At 43.3% G+C, this 19,784-nt stretch overlaps 1 long non-coding RNA gene across 3 annotated transcripts in view; it reads left to right on the plus strand.

The window, feature by feature from the left end:
• Positions 1 to 19,784, plus strand: part of LOC308066591 — a 74,588-nt gene continuing 54,804 nt past the window's right edge. For all 3 annotated transcript variants that reach the window (XR_013929207.1, XR_013929208.1, XR_013929209.1), the window contains exon 1: positions 1 to 19,784. This exon is cut by the window's right edge. This is a non-coding gene — a long non-coding RNA (uncharacterized lncRNA).

Raw genomic sequence — 19,784 nt, forward strand, 5'->3', positions numbered from 1 at the left:
GAAACTTCAGGGTGTTTCAAGATGCAATAACTGTCTCCTTGCTGCTGGAAGACTGGTTGCAAATAACCCTTTTAGTTCATCATCTTAAGCATGGATATTAAATGAACCAAAGATAAAGAGAGGTGCAGCCAGCTCTGGTGACCAGAAGACATCCTAATGTGCCATTAAGTAATGCGGGTGGTAAGTACAATACTTGCCTCGGTGAATAAATGTTCGTTATAGCCCATTCAAGTGATTTCTGTGTCTGACTGGGTTTCATGACAAGTGCTGGATATTTGAACACTTTTGAGAGGCTCATAAATCAGAGTGCTATATTGTACTTGCCCTGATTCAGCTCTTACCATGCTCTCCCCTCAGGCCCATCATTATGCTTTTGGAAAGACAGGTTCTTCCTTCCAAAGTCATGTACTTAACCTTATGTTTTGCATGTCCAAACACTTCAGCCTCGTGACACTTTTACATTTTTGGAAGCTGTACTTTGGAAGCACACCAAACAGAACAAATCTTTCTCTGTCTAAAAGCTAATATTTTTATTTATTTATTTATTTTCTTTAAGGAAGCATGCTCATCATCAGATGGATGAAGAGCAAAGCACCTTTTGTACATGTGCATAAAAGCCAAGCTCAGATCTGCTAGTACAGTTCTTTGCTCCAGGCAAACAATTTGGTCTAACTATACATATAGTTAAAATAGCCCAAACATCAGAGTGAGTAGCAGTAGATGGAAAGTGAAAAGATCTGTAAGTGCTAAAGGTGAGGGCTGGGGTTCAGATGAGGAGACCCGGTTCTGCATCCTGGCACAAACATCTCATGGGGCAATAAGCACGTCACTTCACCTCAGCACAACCTTTCTCCAACCACTTCCCTCTTGCCTGAGTTTTCCTGAGCTCTGTCTCCTGCTTAGCACAAGTCCCTGTACCTCTTGAGTGAATAAAGCTGCTACCCTTCATCTTTCTGATAACAGACAATGAGTTTGTAGATAGAGGAAGATGTGTGGAGGCAGAGGGAGATGCTGATGCTGCAGCCTCCTTATAGCTCCCTGTTTGATTACTGCAGCCGCTCAAGGAGTTGTCTCAGTGTGGTAGAGGAAGGAACACATTTTGTTCCCTTCTCTATATCCTTCATCTTATGGAGATGAAATCATGCTTCCTACCCTACCTGAGGGTATCACAAAGGGGATATTTGCAGGTAACTTTGCACAGGCATCCTTCAAACTAACCTCTAATTATGTATTGCCTTGCAGAGAGCAGTATTCTGTTGCACTGAGGGCAATTATGCAGCCAGTGGGGCTACTTGGAGAGGAGAGTGAAAGGCTTTACTGTCCTAGCTACAGCCTGCTGTCCAGGGATAACCTAAATAGGGATGTTGCAGTGATTAAAACGTGAAAGGATAGCTATAACTGAGACACTGATGTAAGTAGACAACACTTCTGAGGGGCTGACAGTGAGAAAAAGGGTTAGTCAATGGAGCAGAGATTTAGGAGAATTCACATTAAGTTTAGGAAGATGCTATAAGTAAAAATGAGGAATACTGTAGTTATGCAGCTGGCAACTAGTCCTGGTACAGTGATCAGGACAGCTCTATCAGAAGGTCAGTCATGGTTCAGAGTAAGGAACTCTGCTGTAAGTATGAGGATGTAATGTGGTGTCTTGAGAGCAAGAATGGAGATAGATCTTCATCTGTGTGAAGGGATCTCTTCTCATCCAAAAAGTCTCTTCTGAGTCTGAGAGACTTTGCTGGGCAAAGTCATTGGCTCACTAGTGAAAACTTGGTGAAAAGGCTGAAAAAACCTAATGGATCAAAGGAGATTTAGACTGGATCAAGAACAGTGTCCACAAAGAATGGAGGCAGGAAGTCTTTAAAACTCATTCCAGCAGAACATCTTAAATGAACCTAGAGGTTAACTGTATGCTTCATCCTTATGGAAGAGTCAGGTGGATCTTTCATGACTTAAGGGTCCAATTTTGACCCACCTTCTGGTGTTTTTTAAGACACCTTTAAACTCTGAATGTGTGCAGTTTACGGCAATGGAAATGAGCCTTGCAATTGGTATATCAAACACTCCTAGCACCCCCTCAGACAGGGCCTCATCCTCAGCTGTTGCAGCTCTGCCAGCCGGGGGGCTGCTCTAGAGGTGGGCTTGCTGGAGAAGTGACCCGTAGAATTTCAGAAGTTTTACAGTGGAGGTCAGATGACAGGTTTTCGGTACATTGTTTAAACCCTCCATGTGACTGAAAAGTCTTTGTTGTCAGAATAGGTAAACAGAGAAACAGGGAATGAGAAAGATAACTTTTGGTTGCCTCTGGTGAAGTGACATGTGAAGAATGTCAGTGAGGGCTTTTGGAAGGACCCCGCTCCCCCTTGTTTCATCTTTAGGTGAGGTTATGACTACAATTGCTCAGGTGAAAAAAACATTAGGCGGCAGAACAAAATTTTCCCTTAGTTGTGAGACGTCAGTAAAAATAATCTCCCTTCCCAAGTTTTGATGCCTTAGGCAGACTTGCACTGCTGTCATCCATCTGGGCACGACTGTATGCCTTCTCCAGCAGAACAGCTTTCACACAGCAGCCTGTCCTCTAATCCTGCAAGGTTCTCAGAGGCCTGCTGAGAGTGAAGAGGACTTGCAACTACCTGTGCTCACACCTACCAGTGCGCAGTTGGGCTTACAAAGCTGTGAAAACAAGCATCCTTCCCCCTCCTGGGACAGTGCCTGAACTTGGTGACATTTGTGGAGGGCAAATAATTCGATGGAGCCCAGCTGAGTTACTGTAGACTTCCCCTGACTGTCACAGACACCAGCATCTCCCCTCTCAACTGATAATCTGTTGTGCTTTGCCTTACTTGTCATTTTAGGTTATCTGTGCACACAACTGCTGAGAGCACTCAAAGAGCCTGTTTTGCAAACTGATAGCATATCTCAGAGGAAGCATTTGCAAAATGCCAGTATCCCAGTAGAGATCCTGGGATAAACAGTTCCCGTAAAACAAATATATCCCCCTTGACATCAAGCAATGGATATATGGCAGGCCTGGGTTTTGCTCATTAGCTTCCTTAAGTGCTATGCAAGATTTCAGGTTGAATTCTAGGTTTTGTTCTTGTGGTGCTTCGGCCAGTAAGTTGTAATTTGAGGGTCTTGCAGAAGTGGAAAAGTCTGCCAGTGACTCAGAAAGTGAAGGGGCCAGTCTATGGCTTATTCAAAGCTGGCAGAGCTATCTGTCTTACAGGGAAGAAACAGTCCTAAATAGAGTATCTTTCTGTAAAGAAACCCACCCTACCTCACTTAGCTGTCAAAAGCTTTTACAGTCATCCTTAAGTGTGAACCACAAGAGCTGGTTCATGTCTATCAGTTGGTTAGTCAAAGGAAACAGGGTGCATTTTAGAGATTCCATTGTCCCTTCATTCCCGAGTTTATTTGTCTTCCTCTGCAGAGCCCTGAAAGTGATGGATAGTTTGTTGACTTCTGAACTTGAAGATAAATTTTTGAGTTTTGTCTCATGTTGGAGGAAAAGCATGTAAAGGGGAGCAGAAAAGACTGAAAAGATTTTGTTCAGCAAAGGTGGGCAGCAAGCCATTAATTATGTGCAAAGGAGTAATAACAGACAGATAGGCTTTTTATTTTATATTTTTTCAAGTTGAGCTATTGATGTGAAATGAATAGCTGCTGCAGAACGAATTACAACCCACGTAACCAACTAAGATTTTAAAGTCTGTACAAAGATACTTAAAAAGATTAGCACAGCTTTGGTAGAATACATGAGTATGCCGGGATAATATAGCCCTTTGGAAACTTCTTCCTAACCCTCTGTCAAATTACCTTCAAATTCTTATTTATTATTACTTAGAGAGCACATTAAGTGCACACTGTGCATTGTAACAAAGCCATGGCCCCTGCCCTGAAGATTTTACAAGTCTGAGGTCTTGATCTAATACCTATTTAAATCTGTGGGAGTCTTTGCCTTGACTTCAGTGTGGGTTGGATCAGATCCTCTACAGCATTTCATGAGACGTAGCATCAGTTCTTGTTACATTCTAGTACACACAGCTAGCTCATAGCAAATTCATGGCTTTGCAGTTCCCTGCAACAGTCCTACATGCAATGGGGACGTTCAGTCCTTGAGTGAGTGAGCACTTACTAACCTAGGCAACGCAGCCCTTGTGCATGGGAGAGCAGAGGATGGAAGGATGGAGGTAATTGTGTTGGTTTGCTAGTTTTTTTAGCACCAGGAGCAGCAGGCATGTATGGCACACTAGGCTAAAATTCCTTACCCGTGCTCTCTGCCTGAGCGTGGGCTGTGCAGCCAGCCCCTGTGTGGAAATCTGTGAGGGTGTGATCCCCTCCACATTCTGCCCCAGCCACTTTCCAAGTGAAAGCTGTGTGCACACAGTCTTCACCCCAACTTATTTAACTACTTTGACTAACTCCAGCTCACCAGGGTTGGGGGGATTTACAACCCTTGCTCTGCAAGTATTGAGCCCGTCACAGATGCTTGTGTGTGCTTGTTTGGAAAGGCTGCTTGTGTGTAGTTTTGCTTCAATGCAAATGCTTTAGGCCTCAGTGCAGTGAAGTAATTAAGTATATGCTTGACTTTAAGCCTGTGAATGATCTCTGAATCTGCGTCTTTGTACTCAGAACAAAACCCCTTAAATAAAGAAATAGCTTGAATGCCAGCAGCCCAGCTGTTTTTGAACAACCCTCCAATAACAAACCCGAGAGCATTTGCATTGGTAGAAACAAAAGTTGGATAAGGAGGCTGATTCACTGTCTGGCTTCTGGAGACATTTTATAAATAGCTTCGAGAAAAACACAGGAGGTTTTTTTTTATTATTATTATTAGTTGATAAAACATGTTGACAGAATCCTTTTCAGGATTGTAACTTGGGGGTAGCATGTCTTTTTGGACAGCAGACACATGGCAAACCGTTTATTTGCTGAAGAAAGCCAGATGCTCTGTGTCTTTGGCAGGCAATTTGTAAGATGAAGGAAAATCAAGCTAGTGACTAGAGTGTGGTAAATAAGTAAAATAAATAAATAAAACAGTCATGCTGCCCGCAAGGAACTCTTCTGTCCTTTTTGGCAGGACAGCTGGTTTTCGGGTACTTTTCTCAGCAGTGCGCGGCTGACAAGGAAGAGCAGGCCACCTGAGGGGAGGTGTTTCTTGTTTGTCAGCCACTGCCTTCCCCACACAGTGCTGCTGCACTGAATGAGCTCAAATGCCTCTGTGGCTTCTCATAGTATGTCCCAGGGAAGATTTATGGGCATGGTGCTGAGGCTGAGAAGGTGAAAGATGCATATGAAAGAGAAGACAAGGGCCAGGAACATATGTGTGAAGCATCCTCCATCAAGCAGTTGCCCAGCTTGACTTTGAAGCTGTTATGCAGCAAGCAGACCACCTCTGGCAAACCTTCCATGTAAAATAAGCTGGAGATCAAGGACCTGAAAACAGGAAATACAGTATGTCTCCTACATGTAGGGCTTGATCCCTAGCTGATGCAGATCAGCATCCTGCCATTTGAAGAAGAGACTTCGTATAGACTGAGACCAGCTGAACACCAGAATTGCCAATAAAATAAAGTAGTTCTGTGAATAAACAGAATATTAGTGGAGGAAAAACCAGAGATTATAAAGTTTGTGTTGTTTATCTTTTACACAGCTGGTCTTCTCTTAATTTTTCTTCAGCAGATGTTTGGGCCGGCACAGCATAGAGATCAAGATACTATACTGCTTTCAAGCTGTATCAGGGAGAGGGCAGAAGTGCTGCAAAATATTCCCTGGAACGTTAGAGTTTATGAACCAATGAGCTAGAGAGACCACACAGTAGTTTTCTGAATGCCTGTCTGAAACCTCTGAATTGCTTATGCTCTTACCCCTACTACGCCTCCAGGTATGTTACCTTTTTTTTTTATCAGTCTTCCTCCTGAAGCAAAATACTGGCACTACTTCAAATACCATTAGGATAATTCCTCTGTCACACTTCCCTATGGAAAGAGGAACGCGGGGAGAGGATTGTCCTACTTGCTGTTCTCTCCTATACAGACTCTATAGGTGACAGTATGTGAACACTTTCCAATAATGCTCAGCCATGGCAATAGCTGTTCCTTAGAGTCACTCTCTTTCCTTCACTCCCATAAAAGACTTGTGGGTGCAATGAAGGTGTCAAGAGAAGTGAGAGAACCCCAGGTAAAAGGCAAACTGTCCCTTATCGTGGGGGCTACACACATTCATACCAGGATTCTTTCCCTCTTGTGCAAGGGAGCAGCAAGAAGTGAATTGCCTTATGGTCATCACACAAGGGTAAACCAGAAATTGATTTTTTAATTTTTGTTATATGAATAACATGAAGAGGACCCTGAAGATTGTAAAAGTGTTTGATTTAAACACAGAATACCCCTCCCTGTTCAGCCAGCTAAAGCCAGCTGGGACAAAAGAGAGCCAGCGACATGTGGACAATGCATTATTTGGTGAGCTGCAGAGCTGGTCCGTGCTCCCTAAATCCCCACACAGGATAGGAATTTGGAAAGGAAAGGTAAAGGGCAACTCCAATGTGATTTGAGCCTCTTTCTTGGGAAGCTTAGCCTCCCTCCTTCCCAGTCAGAGGTCTGATCTGACAACCCTCCTGTGTGTGGGTGGAACCTCCCTGTATCTCTTCTGGTCTGGGAGGGTCAGTGTGTGACCTCTTGTGACTGAGGATGACAGCAGATGAGTAAAGGCAAGGACTACTATGAATGTGTGGGAGAGAGATGCTTCTGGCTGAAGACCTTGGAATGGCCTTGATTTTTTTTTGAAAGGTCTATATTTAAAGACTGTAATATTCTACTAATATTCAGGGGAGATATAATTAGGACATTGAGTCTATTTTGGGATTGTTTTTGTCTGAGTATTGGTTTGGACTGCAAGCCAGCACTTTGGCACACTCATGCTTTTGTGCATTATGGGAGAGCAGTCCTTGCCTGGACCTAATGGGATCAGAGTTAGCGTTGACTGCACATGCTCCCCCGGTCAGCTCCAACTGGGTTTTTGGTGGGCTTTTGGTGGGGCTGACACCATTTTGTCTGAGGCTCAAGTGCTTTCAGTTGCTGGAACCTCAGCCTAGGGATTATGTAGCATCAGAAAAAAGAAAACAAATAGTCAAATGTTGGGATTTTGGAGTGTGTATAATGTGACACTTTAAAAAATGTGCATGCTATTTCATAGTTTTCTCTGAATTGCCCAAGTCTAATCTGGTGTGGGCAGTGTTTTCTTTAAACTGTCTCCCTATAAAACCATCCTGCATAATCACGTACCGGACTATTTATTCCCGGGGACGGCTTGCATCACACATGAAAGAATTTAATAGTGACACTTGGATGGAGTACTGTTATTTACAGAGGAAAAGGTCGTGTTCTGTGCCTGCATTAGCGGTGGGTGGCTACAGCCTTGGGTAGCACAGTGTTGGATCACTGTGCTGCCACTCAACGGGGGAGCGTGCCTGACAGCCAGCCCTGCTACTTTTTTCCTTACTGTGGAGCTGGGGCATCGTGCTTCTCGTTTCAGGCTTTGTTATTTATATCACTCTATCACACAGCAGTAAATAAAACTGCTGCCTTTTCCTTCTGATAAATAGTGAGGAAACCAGTGCAAGCTAACATGAATGGGTGAGTGAGTGGGAGTATCGTACTGTTGATATATGCTGGTATCCTCATGTCTTCTGTGATGCAAGGGAGAAATTGGTGGCTGTTTTTTGTTTTTATTTCTGGAAAGCCATCATTTTTAATCCCCAGTCTTTCTCCCTTTCCATCCAGCTCCCATATTGCTTGCCAAGTTCTGCTTTCAGACGTTCTGGGAACGCCCTCGTGGCAGCAGGAAAACTGCAGGGCTGCCAGCCGCTTCGTGCCTCATGCCCAGCTGCGAGCTCTTCTCCCCCAGTTCCTGCTCAGCTGGGTGCTCCCTGGCTCTGCAAAGCAAAACAGTGCCTTTACTTCTCCCTCTCTCTGCATCTCTTTGTACCTAATATTTTCTCGTTTTGGGAAATGTAGCTAACACTATGATTTCATTTCCTTGTGGCATGGGCCTTTAAATTGAACTTTAGCCTTTTAATTTGACTGTTCCGTGCATGTAAATTTATAGCATAGTATATCTTACACAAATAACCTTGTAGAGACATGCCATCTCTTTCCTCCTGGTTATTTATTTTCATTACCTTTTTTAAGGAAATGAGCAAGCAAATCAAGGGAGATCTTATACAGATTCATCTTTAGGAAAAGTTCAGGTAGGAAGAAATAAACAGAGCTTAGTCTTAAAAAAAGGAAAGAAAATGTACACCCTTCTAGAAGTGCTATATATATCTATTGTGTTGTGCTGTGGACAGAACAGCAGATCTTTGGGAAAAAAAATAGCAATGTGGAGTTCTGTGTTGACTGGGCATTGCCAAGCCCAGATTAAATGTGGTAAATGGAGAAGGCTAGAGGATTTCTGTTTCGTTCCCTATACTTACTGCTGGCACTGCCAGTCGTGCTGGCGGAGCATTGCCACCAGCGGTAAGGAGTCTGCTGGTCACAATCTGTTCTTTGCTGCAGTCCCTTTTTCTTTGCATTTTGGAATTGACTCTCATGACTCCATTGGCTCTTCGGTGCTAACAGTAGCAAAAATTAATGCACATATGGTTGCTGGAGTAAGCATTGTAGGTGCTGAATATTCACAGGAAACAGATTTTTTACAAAACTGCTCTTCTAAGTAGAAATGAACTTCTAGGGGGAGAATTGATCCTCTCAGTTATCATCTGTGAAGATTAGAAAACCTATACATGCTTTTCAGCTCTGAACTGGTTTATGTATTTTTGTGTGTGTGTGGTCTAGACTCCCGTGTAATCCAGTCATAGTCTAGCCCTGATTTTCCCATTGTTTTACATTTAAGTCATGCTCAGAGCTTTCTAGCCTTCTTGCCTTTCTTCAGCAGTGTTTATAACTTACCACCTAAAAATGATAAAGGTTTTAGAGTCAGTTTTAATCTCTCCCTCACTGCTAGGTGACCTGATGGAGTACATACACTCTTGCCATCACCTTATAAATCAGCTGTTCCAGAGGGGAAAAGGGGCTGTGCAGATAATTTCTCAGAAAAACTTGAAATGATCTATGCTTGAAACAGCTGGGAAGACCACTAATATGTAGTAGAAAGTTTTCCATAAGAGAAGCAGTGAAAGGTTAGAGATATCCTTCCTCCTCAAATGCTCTCAGATGCTTGTCAGTACAGAAATGATACCTTGGAGTTGTCATGCATCCACATGTGGCCACTGACAAGCCTCCTGGAGTGTGACAGTCCTTCAGAAACTCTAGGCAGAGGAGGGATTGCCCTTTGGTTCCAGCTGTTACAGCTTTTTAAGGCTTGGGCTCCATTGGGCCCAAGCCCCACGTGAAAGTGGTGGGGCAGGGGTCTGTGTCTGCCTGGCATGACACCCCTCCACGCGCTGCCCAGCTCATGCGCTGCCCCACCGCTTTGCATTGAACTTCGATCCTACCTTCTCTTTATTTTTTCAGTGATTGAGTTAAGGGCAAGGATTTAAGCTAGTTGGTTTAAATTCAAGCCATATGAGACAGAAGTGATTTTTTTGGACAGGAAAAATAATCTTGGGGAGTTTATAGGACTTACAATTGCTCTGTATTTTCATGGAGTATGAACACAATTTGTCTCTCTACTTCTCAATCTCAATGTCTTATTGGATCTTATTGGATTAACTTGTTGTTCTTGGAATTTCCATGTACTGGCAGGGGCTCAGCAAGCCTTTTTTCACATTTGGTTAGCCTGGAGATTGCAGCCTTTCTTCTACAATGTGAAATTGCTTGCACAGATGATCCCTGCTCACCATTTTTTCCTCATTGTATTCAATACAAATCCATTTCTCTCCATCCATATTTTACTCCTTCTTGGACCTGGGCTGATCTAAGCAGAAACCCTGGACAAACCAAAAACCATCAGCCAGGGGAAGATGCTATTAACGCTCCTGCTGTTTGCTTACAAGCAGCAGTTCCACAAAGAACTGGAAATTTTGGCAAGTGAGGAACCTGCTAAAATCAAGAATGGTGTGGTGGTGCAAGGTTTTGGTTTTTTTTATGAAGAATTAAGTACCCAGGAAACCTTTCTGCTTTCCAGGTGTCATGGGGGAGCTGTATCTGGTCACCTTCCTAGAAAATGCCATACCCTTATATTGCTGCACTTTGAGTGAAATACCAGCCTGATGCAGCGCAGCTGCAGCACGGTCCTTCCCCCACACCTGCACAACAGAATGTCTGTAATTCCTTGCACAGAAGTCAGATTCTTCTAAGACCCAGACACTCATACTCCCATCAAAATCTGAACACTGGGATTTTTTTTCCATCAACAGTTTCAGGCTATCAGCCTCAGCTGTGAATGAAAAATTCATCAGGAGAAGGCTAAAGAAGTCACACCTGTCAGCCTGACACACTGTTTATCTCGAAGATTTTACTTCAGAAAATATAAACAGTAGAATATTTATTTTCCTTCCTGCCATCTATGAGGCCATTCAGCAATTTGAGTGCGCTCACGCACAGCTTTCACGAGCCAACCTTAATTGCACAGCAATGTGCCATAAAAACAAAGATTAGGCATTATTATCTAGGAACCAATTTTACATTTTTCTCCTCTGACTTGAACTGTTTAAAATATAGGGCACTATCTCATTTTGGCTGTGCATAAATATCTCAGTTGTCAAACTGCCCTTACTCAACCAGCCAACTTTTCTTGGTGGTTGAAAATCATAGTGTTTAATTGTGTCAACTGAGGTGAAAAATGTTATTGGTTCACCACCTGGCTGCACCATATAGTTTAAAAAAAAGTTAAGAAACACAAAATGTGGAATTTAAGGGACTGTAAAAATATTTTACCCATTAAGAAATGAATATTGTGCAAGGACAGAAGGAAGAAATAAATAGATTGTGTGTTTCTTTATCCAGGTGCATTCTTGCTCTCTCCTTACTAGCTGTCTTTGAATCTTCTAAACAACATGTTATTAAATAGTGTGGGATGGGGTCCCAAGACATCAGTAAGAAGCTTCTGACAGATTTCTATAAGCTTTTAATTAGTCTGTGTCTGCAGAGTCTTGAAATTATTCAACAGTCACTGTCACATACGTGAGCAGAATTAACAAGCAAAAAGCATGATGGACGAACATGAAATGCAGTTTTTCTGGGCTCAGTATTTACTGTAATTCTGGTGACCTCATCTCTCTTACAACAGAGAGGGAAGCTGTTCAGCGTAGAACTTCATAGCAAACTGCTTGGGTGCAGGAAAAATAAATCACCTATTTAATTTTAGCACCCACAGAATGCTCTCTGTACTGAACAAAAGTTTTGCCAGGCAATGTAAGCTGTCTGCTCCTAGAAATAGGTTCCGAGGAAGTGGTTTATGGTTTATGGTATTTGAAATCTCTTTAGTGTAACTCTTCATCTGTGAAGAGCACAACTGTGGCATTAGCTCTCAGATAGGAATCTCCCAGAGAGAATGCTTGGGAGACCAGGAAAAAAGGGGAACGTGTCCTGTATCGACTATCATTTGCAGAAAGCAGATTACCAACTGTGTCATGCACACATAATGCTTTATGTTTTTATCAGGAGAAGTCTTAATGAGGATATTTTCAGTAGCTGAGCTACCTGAAATCTCTTTTCTTTGTCCCATATAGATGCAGCCAGGGGTGCAGGATCTAGCAAATTTAAGGTGAACCAGGAAAATTAGATCCATTAGCCTTATCTCCTGCATAGATTTCATTCAGTGACACATACTCTGAACCAAAAGACTTGCCTTGAACAAAAGCATTCTTGTGTTCAGGCAAAAAGCCTATTTTAGGTGGGAGGCAAATGGTGGGATAGACTGAGATAAGCAAAACTTGCATTACCATGGATATGGCTGGATGAACTGCACACTCATCTTCACAATCTCTTCTGGTAAGATGGGAACACTGCTGGGTCCTTGGGAAATTTTTGAATGTAGACCAAGGCGGCAGTCATCTGGAGGCAAGGTAAGGAAGGGGAGCTGTGATAGCACTTCTTTGGCCAGCAAAGGTGATTGAAGGAGCAAGCACTGATACCTGGCCTCCATCAAAAATTTGCAGTGAGGTTCTGCTGTGGAGCTGGAAAGAGGGTGAGACAGCAGACACAAAATAATTGCTTATGGCAGAGCTGCATGAATGCACAGACCTCACTGTTCCAAGCTAAGTAACCTCTGTTCTGCTCTCAGAAACTCTTTACTTGGGGCCAGTGGAGAAACAGGATGCAGAGAGTATGAATTGTCCTGAGGGTGGCAGTCCCTTTATCCTAACCTTTATTTTTCCTTAGGATCCACTCAGACCCTTCCTATTTTGCTCAAGAGCTGTAGGCGCTGCTGTGATGGCATTCTGAGAGTGCTGGCCATATTTTGTGCATCCAGGGTCCCACTGGACACCAGTCTGTGCTGCCATGCTCACAGCCGCCCTCTCCTACTTGCCCACGGAGCTTGTCTGTGGGAAGGGGGCTGCCATGGTGGTCTGACCAGTCAGGAGGGCTGGTCCTGGCTCGAGTGTGCCAGCAGACAGCCTAGTAATGTGCAGGGGCAGAGCTATTGTCCCAACTATATTCTTTTGTAGAAGAAAGATGCTTTGCTTTATATTCCCTTGACATCTCATTGGTGATTTCTTCTTCACTTCCTGCTTTAAGTTGTCGAATGCTGTTGTGCCAGCCCAGTGGAACAGAATTCTTGTTTTCTAGTCCTAAGGCTAGTTTTGCTGTGAAATTAAAAGACATGGCCCAGCTTTAGTTTTAGCATACTGTGCTAGTAACAATTCACTGAGCTCTGGCATTCTGCTTGGTCAAAGGGCATTTCCTCCCCTCCCTCCTCCCTCCTTCCCTCCCTCCCTACTAGCCTCTTATGAAATTAATAAAAATAGAGTGTTTGTTGACTGGGTGGAGAAATTGCATTCAGATCACATAATGTCTGAGGCCTGGCAAGTCTTTGTGAATCTGTTCTGGTCTTTGCTAAATGGAGCAGGGTGCCCTCCAGTCTACTAGCAAATATCTTTTGTGTGGGAGGGAAAAAGAAAAAGAAAAAAAAAAGAAAAAGGAAAAGAAAAAGGAAAAGGAAAAGAAAAAGAAGAAAAAGAAAAAGAAAAAGAAAAGGCTTGTATTGCTATTAATTAAACAGGTCAGTATGATTTGCAGCCCCTTGACCCTTCTCATTTATTTATTTATTTATTTATATTGGGTAAGAGATTGTGGTCCTCATAATGGTGGAAAAATAAAGTCTGTGGTTGGAACCACATTACATAGTACTCACCAAAACTGGCACTTCTACAGGTCTTTTATAATGTGATAAATATGTCTGGGCCAGGAACTTTGTACAGTCTTGTGAGTATGCACGTATCACCCAGTTCCTTTTCAAAGAGAGATTAATGTATCTGAACACAGATGGGCTCCCAGGCCAAAAGATAGGAGCTATGACAGCTCCAAATACGCATCTCCCTCAGCTGATAGGACAACCTGCAGCCTTCTAGACCCCTGTTAAGAGGTCTTGACCTGTTCAAAGTGTCTGGAGTCTATCCCAGGGCCTTGTCCACTATGTTTGTTGCGGAGGCAGTTCTGTGCTGCTGTACCAGATCCGGTTTCTCTAAGACTTGTCTGTCAACGCACCCTCCTCAGTTGACCTGACAGGTTATGTCTACGTGGATGCCTTGTTTGCTGCTTCTACCAAATTACACCATTTCCCCTGGACCACTATCAAAGACTACAGCAGTGCATGCCTTCCTGTTTTTTATTTGTATGTGTATGTGTGTGGCTCTTCTCAACATGAACAGGAATTTCCTTTCCTGAGTCTAGACATCAGCCGCTCACTATTTCTGTAGCTTGCTAACAGACTGTCTGCTGCCCTGGGCCTTTTGATTTTTCCCATGAGAGTGACAAATTCACACTGGGCTGATAGTAGGGGCCTCATATGATACTCTGGGTGAGCAGTCTGGTTTGTGCTTGTGGTGTTTTGACTGCACTAACGATACCTATAAAGCAAACTGGGCACCTAATGGGAGTTGTTTCTCTGCCTCCTGCTGCAGGGTCTGTCCTTGCTAGCCAGGTGTTGCCAGAGCACCTCTGCCACGGGGAGAAAGAGACATGGCATGATCCCAGACCAAACGTGTGCCCATGAGACACAACCTGGAAAACCGCATTGCCCAGGCAGCCATCTGGGAGCAGGCAAGCCTAGGTGAAGTTCTGCCTGACCTGACATAGCTGTCCCCTTCCCGCTGAGTGGGGTCCCCTCGGTAGCACCCTGGGGCTTCCTGCACTGATTTTGGCATGGGCACACTGCAGTGACTCCCGGGCTGTGCTTAGTGTAGCATGGTTCCGAAATAAGGCTCTTGGGATGCTTCCCGGCTTTGCAGACTCGCAGGGCGTGGGCTGCTTCAGATGAATCTCACAGATTTCAGTGGTCTTTCAGAGTAAATTAAGCCTGTCAGTACTTTCCTAAGACTTGCTGAGAGCAACAGATGGAGCCTGGGTACACTCGGTAGTCACTTTTTGCAGCTTTTCTCGGTGGCTACTATAATATGAATTTACCAGGAAGAGGGGTAGGAGAGAAATCTTCCTAGGCGAATGACTGCCAGAAGGCTAGAAAAGCTGGTAGGATTTGCCTCACTGTCCATCAAGGGTGAGCAGCCAGCGACTGCACAGCACAGATTGTGAAGTGGTGGAGAAAAGCTTGGCAAGGTGGTTGAGAGCAAACTCCCACCACACAAATGATTTATCTCTGCCCCCTTTTTAGCCTGTGACTGTCCGTCTGCATGAGTGTCTGTCTGCCTGCATGTCATTCCTCCTCTCCCCAGAAAGTTTTGAAGTGGTTGGCTTATTTCAGCCAAACAGCTGAGGGATAAAGACCTCAGCATTGCTAAGGTCCTGGGAGTTTCTGGAAAGTAGGCATCTGGCTTGGAGCAAGAGACTCCACCAGTGCCTCAGCTGGAGCAGAGACCACAGAACAAGCTGAATCCCTGCAACGTTTGGTGGGATTCCCGTGGATCCACAGGCAAGCAGCATGGCAGAAAATCAGACTTCAGTGCTCCCACTTTTCACAGACATGTTTATTTATGCATTCCCAGCACCCTGCTACAAATTCAGGTTATGCCACACTGCAGGACAAAAGAAATGTCTAGATGTGAATACCATCATTGCTGAACTATTTTTAAGTGCTATAGCTTGGGCACTGCCATTCCTGTGCCTCCTCTGTGAAACATGCGTGTTATAGTCATGTACCAATGGCTGTGAGAACCTGTGGAGCCAATTAGTATGGGCTTTTTGAGAAGTCTGTCTTTGGACTTTGCAGCTGTAGCCTCTCAAGGATGTAAGGAAGTTGACAAAAGTAAGAAATTCATTACCATAAGCTTTATTTTGTAACAGGGAAAATACCAAGTTTCCAGGTGACGTGGCATTTCCTGAGGGAATAAATAGCCAAAGGCATACCCAGAGTGACATAAGCAGAGCTGTTCAGGAAGCCCAGTGGTGCAAAAAACATGCTTTTTGAGAGGAAGAATGAGAGATTAGGCAGACGAGGAATAAACACTGTGGACCGGGTGAGGAAGTAGTGTGTCCTGGGAAGTGGTGACAACATGCCGTCAGGCGGGTGAGCGAGCAGCAGTGGCACGAGATGGCAGTGGGGCTAGGACAAGGGAGCCAAGGCTGGGCTGTGTCCAGGAAGAAGTACTGCTCAGGAGCAAACATGTCCCACCCTGCCCAGTTCTGTTGCCTCCCATGCCGGTCTCTGCCCTTAGACCAAATGCTGAGAACCTGCAGAGACATCAGAGAGGAATTACCAGAGTTTGGTGTTAAATCCACTCCTGACAGCTAGAGACGTGAGAAACTCCAGGTGGTGGGTTTATCTGAGTAGGAGACAGAGAAGCCCCCTTCAGGTCTCAGCCTGAAGTCTTTGCACGGCGTGAAGGCTAGGATATCAAAGAGAGCTTATTGTGCCTTGAGCACAGCAGGACATAAGGCTTGGAAGGTGAAAAATCAGAAAAATCTGAACTGGAAATGAAACAAATGTCTTAACCATGAAGGCAACATACGTCTGGAATGGCTCACCAAGGATATGGTAAATTCTCCAGCACTTGGAGGCAAAATCAAGATACCCTGGATGTCCCACAAGGTACAAGGCTTGATTCAGAGATCAGAGGGTGAAATGCTGTGGTGCATGTTTTGCAAGAGGCCAGACCAGATGATCAGTCTGGTCTGCTCCAGCCTTCAGAAATATGAATCAATGTTTTAGCAAGGATCTAGGAGAATTACCAGGAGACAAGAAACAGAATAATTAAATAACCACAGTATTTCCAAGGGTTCACATCAAAGAGTGGACCATTTCTTTTAAGCAGCAGCAGAGACTTGGGGGAAGATCTTGGGGAGGAAGGAGGTTGCTTTGTTTTCCTATTTGGAAACTTGCCCTCTGGATGCCTTTGGCCCCAGAGATAAAGTTGGTCTTCATACTGGAGGTTCATGAGCTCATTCATGGACAATGTTTATTGGAAAATTACAGGAGTTCCAAGGTGGGCTTATTCTAAAACATTACTGGCTTCCAAAATGCATTCATCAGTCTTCAGGGGTGCAGTAAGGCATGGTCTTGCACAGAACAGATTTACACAAATGGCTTATTAACAAAACCAGGATTAGGGCCAAGCAGATGTCAGTATGACTGATTAGCTCAAAATAAACGCAGTTGTGAGATAAGAAATAGCTGTGTTTTTGCTTCATCTTCTTGTGGTTGCGTACTCCATAGATGATGGGAAATGACATGTTAGGTATGAGGTAAAATGACTCATCCACTGCTGCAACTCATAGAAGGCAAAGCAGAAGAATTCAGGAATTTTCAGTCCATGGGTATAAAATAAGCAATGGCCCCAATCCAGGAAACTTTGCCATGGAGATGGATCCCCCCAAGGTGTTCAGTCTCTCTTTCTTAGGATTGTGCAGGTGTAGGGTTTTATTTTGGCAGCTGAAACTCCCTCAGCACTGACATTATTATAATTTTCATTATGCCACATGCATTAAAGTTCTGATAGCGAAAAATATTAGGAAAGAAATAACAGTTGTTCTCTTGTGAGACTTTAAATATTAATTGGTCTGGCCAAATGAGGAATACAAACTTTTTTAATGGTTTCTCAGTTTCTCAGGAGAGGTCTGTGTTACCTTGCTTGGTCCGTGTCATCAACATGTGCAATATTAGGAGATGTACAGACCAAATCTAGTGCTAGAGGTCATAGAATTGCGTTAAACGTGAACTGACCACACCCATAAATGCACACTGAGAACTGTTGATCAAGTTCATTTGCTACACTGCTTTACAGAGAATGTGCAAGTCAGACTAAAGGCGTGGAGATTAAAATGGCAGCAAGAGTTACTTTTTGGCACTCCCTTTTGTACAAAACATCATTGCTTGCTCAAACATGGTAGAAATTCCCCATTTTTTAAATGTTTTTAGTGAAAAAACGGGGTTTGCATTACAATGTACTCTGGTTTGTTAAGTGTATAGATCCACAAAACCAATTTCTAGTAATTCAAACAGTTGTATTCATCTTACCATTCTCTAAGTGACATATTTGGATTTTTCAATCTAATTTTCAGAGCTGATTTTGCACTTCAATAATTTAAGAAATTACCTGTCTAAACCCCTGCTGAAAAAAACATTGTAGTCAACCTAATAGTCATTCCTCTTCTGAACCATTTCATTGTGAAAGTGAATCAGCTAGGGAGAAGGAGGACCTGCTTCAGATCAATTGGAAAAGAAACTAATCTTGAGGAATACTCCTTATGATTTTTCTTTCCAGTAGGCAGAAGAATCAACACAACAAAAGCTCTACACATAGGCTTCCTTGAAAACCTGCTGTGTTGGGAGTGGATTGCACTCTAAATGATTTAGTTAGCCTTTCAAAACCCTGCCTGGATCACTTTGGATCTTACTTTATTCCTTTTCAGATTGCACTACAGGAACATTATGAGAATAACATTCTCAAAATGGGAAAGATTTCTCACTTTGATTCCAGCCCTGATCTAACTCTTGTGTCTAGTGGTGCCATTCCTTATGTTGTCCAGGCAAAGACATGTGCAGTCATAATTGCTCCTCCCGTCCTGCCTTGGTCACTTCCCATGTACCTTGCCCCTGTCTGTGTTCTGGCTCAGCTAATGGCTGATCTCCAAAATAAAGGGAAAGGTTTCGTGTATTTTTTCCTCTCTGTCCTGTTCTCTGCCCTTTTACCACCATATGGCCTCAGCTTTCCCTCTCTGCTTTTAGTCAATAGCAAGTGTTAAGATAGAAGTTCATTAATTAGCATATTCCCACTTCTTGTTTACCCTGGGACCTCTAAATATTTCTGTATCGTATGGATATTACTGAGAAGCAGTAAAATTAAATCTAATCTAGGTTCCCAGAAATGCATGGGCTTGTGTTTACATATTTACGCTTTTTTTAAAAAAAATAGTCTTCTCTAAGAGTCTGATCTTTGAGTTGGGGAGTATCTGTTTTCTTAGCAAGAATGTAAGCAGTCTTGAGGGTATGGGAAGTGAGGATTTAGTATGATTAGGCTGAAATTCATCTCATCCCCTCTTTAGATACCAAACTGAAGTGTTTAATTTTAAGAGATTTGTTGCTCTAAAGTCCTATCTAATCAAATGGGATGAACACAGCACATTCAACAGATAGTTCAGTTCTTAGCTGGACCCAACACTATCATTTTAAAAGGGAGAAGTGGCTTATAATACACATCCTCAGACAGGTCCCCAGCTGATGCGAATGGGTAGTATCTTTCTCAAGGTCAATGGAACTGTATCAACTTACTTCAGCTCAGGCTCTGTCCTTCCAAACTTTTCTGTGGATAGGATTGGTACTCCTCATTTTTATCCTCCTCAGTCAGAACGTTTTTGCTCCATCAATGCAATTTTCCCTATAACGTATGGTATTCCACGCTAGCCAAGTTTCAAAGTATTGCTGAATCTGACAAAAAAACAGTCTATGGCGACTGCTCCCCGTCATGTGCCACAACCAGATTTCATGCACCTGCTGGAAAGGACTGAGGTCAACAGCAACTTGTGAGCAGCAGAGTCTTGTTCTGCCCATGACAGTGGGGGGTGCTTTGGGTGCAGTCAGGACAGTATCTCGGTCTTGAGGTTCTTCTTCACAGGGTGCTGTCAGAGAGGAGATAAAAGTCCCTATGTGCAGAGCAGAAAAAAATGAAATGTCTGAAAGGAATTTGTCACAACTTTGCAACCAGCAGCAGTAATGTTTTTTGGTCAGGGATTGTCTTGATAGTTCTGTGAGTGAAGGCCGATTTTCCTTTCAAGGCACTGTATATTTAATTATTTAACCAAGCTAAATTATTCCTTCTCTCCTCACCCATAGTTAGATCATGGCACAAAATTAAGCACAGCCTTTCATTCTTCCTCCTCTTGCCTCTCTGTTTGACCTAGACTTTGGGGAGCCATTAAGTTGTCTGAGATATTGATTTAATAAGGGTAGGAGAATTAAAAAGGACAAAGAGACACCTGACTAATTGGCATTTCCAAGAGATCTTTGTAATCAGCCAATGGGGATTTTATAAGGTATGAAGTATTTGCTTTCACATAAATTTCTTCCACATTCTTTCTCTCATGTTTGCTTGGTAAACCTTCTGGAATAAAGATCACATCTGCCTCTCTGTAAGCCTTATACTTGGGAGGTAATTGAGTTGGCTCTTTGTTATGAAAGCATGTACTCATTTAATTGCACATATGTGTCTGTGAACACACTATCCCTGCTTCTCT

The sequence above is a fragment of the Falco punctatus genome (genome assembly GCF_963210335.1).
Source record: "Falco punctatus genome assembly, chromosome: 6".
Classification (NCBI taxonomy): domain Eukaryota; kingdom Metazoa; phylum Chordata; class Aves; order Falconiformes; family Falconidae; genus Falco; species Falco punctatus.